General features: G+C 40.7%; 1 pseudogene; it reads left to right on the top strand.

The window, feature by feature from the left end:
• The first annotated feature begins 3129 nt into the window (after positions 1 to 3129).
• On the top strand, positions 3130 to 7692 carry LOC131906513 (C-type lectin domain family 2 member E-like; annotated as a pseudogene).
• Positions 7693 to 7913: the final 221 nt, after the last annotated feature.

Genomic DNA, 7913 nt, shown 5'->3' with positions numbered 1-7913 from the left:
CCTGCCTAGCTCTGTCACTTCCTGTCTATCTGTACAGACCTCCAGACCTCCATGGCTAACTAGTGTTGGAATTTAAGGCATGTGCCACCACACCTGGCTCTGTTCCCAGTGTGGCCTTGAACTCATGGAGATCCAGACATATCCCTGCCTGCCAAGTGATAGGATTAAAGGCATGTGCTAACATTGCCTGACTTTTGTGTTTACTTATAATGGCTTGGTTTTTCCTCTGATCTCTAGGCAAGCTTTATTTATTAAAGCACAAATGAAATATCAACACATTTCAGCACAAATAAAATATCACCACAGTCATTTGAATTGGTTTAATAAAATGCTGATTGGTCAGCAGCCAAGCAGGAAGTATAGTTGGGGTGAGCAGACTAGAAGAATTCTGGGAAGAGGAAAGGCAGAGTCAGGAGTTGCCAGTCAGATGCAGAGGAAGCAAGATCAGAATGCCAGACTGAGAAAAGGTACCAAGGCACATGGCTAAACATAGATAAGACCAAAAAAAAAAAAAAAAAAAAAAGCCGGGCGGTGGTGGCGCACGCCTTTAATCCCAGCACTCGGAAGGCAGAGCCAGGCGGATCTCTGTGAGTTCAAGGCCAGCCTGGACTACCAAGTGAGTTCCAGGAAAGGCGCAAAGCTACACAGAGAGACCCTGTGTCGAAAAACCAAAAAAAAAAAAAAAAAAAAACATAGATAAGAATTATGGGTTAATTTAAGAGAAAGAGCTGATTAGTAATAAGCCTGAGCTAGTGGCTGAGCACTTATAAGTACTATTAAGCCTCTGAGTCAATTATTTGGGAAGCAGCTGCCAGGTATTTGGGAGTTGTTAGCCTGACACAGAAACTTCCATCTACACTTAGCGTCTAGGGAACTTACTCTCAATAGTTGGCATTAAGTGTATTCTTGAGGCTTTTCCCCTCTTCTGTGTATGCACACATTCCTTACTCTCCTTTCCAGAACTGTGAGACATGGTTAATGTTCCAAGTGCTATTTTCTCATATGTACTTGTCTCTATTGAGTCAGAAAAGTTCCCAACATTAAGAGTTGTAGTTAGTAATTCCAGATAAGAGATTTAAGAAGCATTAACCCCCTGCTGAATCTTAGGGGAAAATATTTGAGAAAGAACAGAACTTCCACAGAAAATTACAACTGTTGCATGCATGACTGACAAAGTAAAACTAAACACCTCCCAAAGAATCACCAATATAATGAGAGAAAAAAGAGCCTGCAAGTTGCACATATTTTGCAAATTCATATGCTATCCTCACTGGTCCTTGCCAAGTGAGAGTCCATTTCCACAGGTGCCTTGCCCCTAGGAAACCCATTGGTCAAGTAGTCATATGCTGGTCTGAGACTAGGCTGCACAGCTCCTGACAGTTGTCTAACACAGATGGGTCTTGTTCAGTGATGTGTGGTATACACACTACGTTTTTTTCTATTCTGCTATTAATGAGCATCTATGTTTCTGGATTGCCTGTTAAAATTAATGCTAAGATGACCATTTTGTACAAGTCCCTCTGTGCACATATAAACAAGTAAAATTACTACAACATGATTTGATAATACTTAACATTAAAAGCTATGTCAAAGTCTTACCACATAGTTACAAACACTTATTCCATCAGCTGTAACATATCACTTCTGAAAATTTATATACTGGTCTTTTTTAGCCAGAAGAACAGACATTTAGTGGTCTCTATAGGGGTTTATTCTTGTTCTCTCTCTCTCTTTCTCTCTCTCAGAACGAACACCTGCATCATCATTACATTGCTGGGTGTAGCAAGACATTGCCCTCTATTATCACTGCTCATTCCATTAGGGTACTATAACACAATATGCTTTCTCTATTACACTGCATAAATTACATTTCCCAGCATGCACTGCATGTTCATTCCTCTCTTATCTGTAGCTTGAGTTTTCCTGCCTGGCCCACAGTGAGGACAAATCTCTGTCACCAGCCAGTCCCACAGCTGCTCAGACTCAACCAAGAAAACACAGAGACTTATATTGCTTACAAACTGTATGGTCGTGGCAGGCTTCTTGCTAACTGTTCTTACAGCTTAAATTAATCCATTTCTATAAATCTATACCTTGCCACATGGCTCGTGGCTTACTGGCATCTTCACATGCTGTTTGTCATCATGGCGGCTGTCAGTGTCTCTCTGACTCAGCCTTCCACTTCCCAGAATTCTCTTCTCTGCTTGTCCCACCTATCTTTCCTGCCTGGCTACTGGCCAATCAGTGTTTTATTTATTGACCAATCAGCAACACATTTGACATACATACTATCCCACAGCACTTATCTGTTGTACTTAGTTCTTTGTTGTACTCTATCACACCATTGATATGAAGGTTGTATCCTTCCAAAAAATCACAACACAATGAGACATCTCATACAGGTCTGGTTCTTTACTCTTTGTGGAGCACTCATTGAGGAGTGGAGTTGCTGATCCCTGTATAGGTCATGGCTCTGTAGACGTGTGTTCCCTTTATTTGCATTCCAGGGCTCCCTCATTCTTCTCCCAATATCATAATTATTAAATATTATCAGACTAGCCAAATCTAAAGATTCTATGAGTAACAATGTTCCAAAATTAAAATATACGGTCTAAGTGTAGTGGTTTGCATTTTTAATGCTAGCACCTATGAGTCAGAGGCAAGCACATCTCTATGAGCTTGAGTCCAGCCTGGTCTACATAGTGAGGCTGAGGCTAGCCAGAGCTACACAGTGAGAACCTATTTCAAAATAAATACTTTCTCCAATTAATAACAGCAACTTCCATCAAAGCAATATTTCTCTTGAAGAATCCATAATAAGTATGGAATATTTTCAAATTCTAGAGCATTTATCTGTTTTATTTATTGTGCTTAAAGTCTGTTTAATTTCATGTCACAATCTCCTACTTTGTAATTCTGTTTATTTCAGGAACAGATGACTGTGTGCTGAAAAGTGACATGTTCATGACTGGTAAGGAATGGTTAACGAATCACTCATTTGGGATGAGCTTTCAAAGTGCTTATTAGGATCAACATACAGAAGACAAGGTTTTTTTCTCTCTTCCCGCACAGTCTCAGGTTTCAAACCTCCTCTTGAATTCAGTTGAGTGTCTCCCTCTTAGCTCACAGATGAGTGCTGCAAAGATTGAAGAGGTTTCCATGGGCATGCTAAAGACAGACCTCACTACCCCACACAGCCTGCAAGAGATAGAAACAGGTATGTATTTTAATGCAACTTGATTATTGTTTTAATTTTTGTTTGTTTGCTTTTTTGTTTTAGTGAAAGAACACCGGGTTTCCTGGCAAACAGTGTTCATACTTACCAAAAAAGCATGGTCAAGAAGAACATAGATGTTTTTTAGATGAGCCAAATATTCCCATAACTGAGACCATTTTTGTTTGCTGCACAGATACACATACACATCCCACAGTTCTGGGAGACAGATTAGGCCAAGTTGAGAATTTGTCTTATTGGTTTTTTTTTTTCCTATTTTTGCATATGCTTGAGAGTTTCCATAAGAAACGTTTAGGGAAAAAAGGAAGAGGAGGAGGAAGAGGAGGAGGAGGAGGAGGAGGAAGAAGAGGAGAAGGAAGAAAGACGACAATGACAATGACAAGGAGGAGAAAGGGAACAATGAAATCCAAATATGCAAGTAAATAATTAATTAAATTTCAGAAGTGAAACACCCAAATGGGTTTTGGGGGGTATTTATAGGAAAAGTTGCATATTACCTTATTGAAAAAGAAAGCCATTGTGGAAACCTTGATGCACTGAACTCAAATGACGTCTTTGTTTAACGTACAACTAGAAAGAAAAAGGGGTTGAGAAGTTTCTATGGAGCCAAACTCCAAAAGACATGCTATATGCTGTCCCAGAAATTTTGGAGAACTCCACATTTACCAAGTAGCAGCATGGAAAATCCGGGGAGGTCCAGAGAAAGAGAAAAAAAAAAAAAAAAAAAGCCTAGCTTTGTCCAATATCCAAAAGCAGTAGAGAATCAGAACACGGAGAAGCTAAGATTTTCTGATTTAGAGCTCAGAAAAGCCAGCGACCTTCACAGACTGCTTGGCTGCTGCTCCACAGGTGACCACAGAGTGGAGTTTCAGGGAAGGAAAAGCACATTATCTCAATAAGGGAAGAATTTCCCTGCTACCTCTTTAGGGTAGCTTTAGATGAATCAGCTTTCCTGAGGTGTGGTCTCTTGGCCAGGTGATTGACAGGCCCAGCAGGACTAACTCTTATGATAGGACACAATGGTGTGTCATGTTTTTTCAGGACAAATGGATTCCATTCTTTTGTCAGGAAGAAATAGACTCAACAGAGCACTGATATCCTCAATGGCCTTAAAGGCTATTGTAACATTTCATGCTCAGGAGACCCAAAAGTCATTTAAATTATGGGCTAAACCTGAGGTTTGATACAATGTATTTCTGCTAGGAAGGTCTAGGGATCCATTTTTAAAGCTGTTCAGCAGACATGCTTAGTGTCAGTTACACCCTCATACACAACACCCAGGCAGGGAGCTCACTTAGAAGAAGAAAAAAAAAGGAATTACTTCTGAACTCTGGACTGAAAAGAATCCAAGACATTTCCTGTTTCAAGGAGAATTGGAACTGCTCACCCTTGGGACCTCTGCTTCTAAACTGTCTTACCCATTTCTTTCTCCTGTCCTCATCAGCTTCAGCATCCAGTTCTATGCCTCAGTTTTTTCCTTAGTTTAAGCTGAGACTCCCTGTTATCTTGGAGTTTTGTGAAAATGAACAAAATGTGGTGATTAAAGTCAGCTGGTACTTTTTAAAATGTAATTTATATTCAGTAAAATTTATTCATTTTCTGTACATGTCCATGAATTTTGAGAATATGTATAATCATGTAATCACCATCACAATTAAGATGCACAAAATTACCATTGTGCCCTTATTTCCTCTGTACAACGTTAATACCACAGATGCAAAGGAAAAGAACACTGACCAAATCATGGTGAAAATAATTAAAGCAAGCTTTTTTTTTTTTTTGGCACAGGCTGTCTCTCCTTAGGAGGGGTTCAATAAATCAGCTTTGGACATGGAGATGATTGTTGTGAGATAATCTTTTGTACACTGTCTTGGCCAAGGTACCTTCTGATTAGTTTAATAAAGAGCTGAATGGCCAGTAGCTAGGCAGGAGAGAATAAGCAGGACTTCCAGGGAGAGAGATGAACTGGGGATGAATCTAAGTTCAGGGAGATGCCAGTGAGACACAGAGGAAATTGGACATACAGAATAGAGGAAAGATTTAAACACACACACACACACACACACACACACACACACACACACACACAGATTAATAGAAACAGGTTAATTTAAGTTATAAGAATTAGTTGGAAACAAGTCTAAGCTAAAAGTCAACCTTTCATAAATAGTAACAAGTCTCTGCATCATTATTTGAAGGCTGACAGTCCAAAGAAAGTCTGACAAGAAAGACAAGCTACAGAAGATAAGCTTTTTTTTTTAATAGTTCAAGAGTAGGGAGTTTCCAAATAGAGGATTTGTCAAGCAAATAAGCCAGGTTACAGAAGCCTATCAGAAGCATAACAAGGTGGTCATAATAACTTTTTTAAACAGAGGCATGATTGCTGCTTCCTGGGACAGGCAGTACAGAACCATTTGTAGTTAAGGTTATAGGTGAGACATAGCCCAATCCTTGAGAAAGAGATTTAATCATAAATAGGAATGAAACTAGTTTGTCTTTATTGTAAGATGGCTTTTAAGGCCAAGATGGAGGTAGACCGGTTTAATCAACCAACCTATGGCACCCTTGCCTTTTCTGCTCTTACACACTTGATTTTCAAGAATAGTGTGTAGCTGGATCTCTGCGGAGGCAATGTAATGGAGATTCATCCACAGTGCATTTAAAGTGTGCGTCAAATACGAACACAGTTGGCCAGAGTAGAAGATTCCAAAGCATAAGTGATGAGAGGCATGAGCTGTGATTTCAAAGTATGCATCTCAAAACCTAGTTTTAAAAAAAAAAAAAAAACATTTTTACAAACAGGAAAGTGGTGGTCAAGAGTGTGAGCAGAAAGAGAACAGTTGGGTGGCTGTTGAAATTTCCCAGCAGAACACCACTGCTCTCTGGTCAGATTCTCCAAATAAATGGCAAGGGGAATGGGTGGGCTTTTGTTGTTTGGGTTTTGGTGGTGATGGTGCTAGTGAGAAGAGCTATTTTGACCATGCCACGTTTTGCAGGCTGGTGTTTCCCTACAGTAAAACCCAGACAGGTGAGTTTACTTTCTTTTATCAAGAGAAAAGCAGGATGCGAAGGAGGATTATGGGAAAGGAAACCGTAGGATTAGAGGAACCAGGAACAGTAGTACTAAGAGGCTGATAGCCTAGAAATTATTTCCTCACAGGATATGGTATCTTTAGTTCCAGTACTCATGAGGCACAACCAGAAGGATTACTACAAGCTCCAGACAAGTGCAGTCTACACAGTGAGATCCAGGTCAGGCAGGGGACACAGTGAGATTCTGTCTCAAAACACAAATTCCAAAGAAGAAAAATAAAACATTTCCTCAGAGCCCACTGGAAGACCTTGGATTGGGGACCATCATCCAAGGAGGGGTACCCTAGTGACAAATTAGTAGAGCTAGAGTACATGCACACACCTCACAGCTGAGATTTGAATTGCTAGTAAGAATAAGGACTCATAGCAATGTTTCTTTATTATATTTTGCTACACTGTCTCCATTTTAGTGAGAAAGGAAAAACCAAGCATAGGGAGCCCTGAACCTTGCTATACCACCTGTTCAAGTGGCTGGATTGGATTTGGAAATGGATTGGATTTTAGGAATTGGACTTTTGGAATTGGATTGGATTTTTGGATTGGATTTTTCTGAAGACATGAGAAACTGACATTCAGCCAGACCACCTACATGGCACCAGAGGCCCATCTAGCTCAATTTTACAACCTGGAGGAGCTGGTAAGAAAGGATCAGGAATTAGTTTCTTGTTTGTTCCGTTGAATATGTATTGACTTGAAATAGAGATTATAAAGCTGAAGCATGAAGAAGGATTCCACCCTTGGTCCTATACAAGGGACATGGGGAGCACATTTGCCAATGTTATTGCTTTTATACTGGATCCCTGAGACATTCAAGAAACATTTTCTCATGTAGTGCTTACTCATAGTAAAACCTGCAAGGCCAGACAATCTCCTGAGTTACCTGGTGATCATGCAAGTTTTCCTCCAATCTGGCTGGCAACTGAATGAGGTAATTGTTAATAACAGCAAGGACAGGCTTATCAAAGGTCTTTCCCAGCCACAGTGGGGTGGGGGCTCAACAATGTACTTTGCTTTATGGATGTAAAGTGCATCCACTGAGAACGGAGGGTTATTATGGTTCCAAAGTCAGTGACCCTCAGTTACACCTGCTATCATCCTGAGAGGAGTCTGCATGTCAGAGAGACTCCATGGTCACCTGAAACAGAGAGGCACATGTATTTGCTTTTCATGTTTGATGACAGAACTTCCTGAAGAGTTATTAGGGGGCTTCTGACCACTGGATCGGCCTCCACAGAGAGTCACCAGAACACCTTTGGAGGTGGACAGCCAGCACCGAATAAAACAACTTGGAAATTTTCAGATTGCTTTCCCTTCTGCAGTGTTCATGTGTTGTGAGGTGTGTCAGTTCTGGCTGTAAGCGATGAAAGGCAGTGTCATGTGATGACAGCTGCAAGGGAAAGGAAGAACTATAAACCCTCTGAGTGGAGGTGTGGCTCAGAGGTAGGGTGTGTGCTTACATGCATAGCCAAGCCCCCAGCAAACTCCACATCCCTACACATTTAAATCCTTTAGAGGGTTTTGTAGCTAGAGTTTTCCTGCCCGGCCCACAGTCAGGACAAATCTCTCTCACCTGCCAGTCCCACAG

This window comes from Peromyscus eremicus, chromosome 3, assembly GCF_949786415.1.
Source record: "Peromyscus eremicus chromosome 3, PerEre_H2_v1, whole genome shotgun sequence".
NCBI classification, from domain to species: Eukaryota; Metazoa; Chordata; class Mammalia; order Rodentia; family Cricetidae; genus Peromyscus; species Peromyscus eremicus.
The sequence above is the reverse complement of the archived record's forward strand: the minus strand, read 5'-3'. Positions and strand labels throughout refer to the sequence as shown.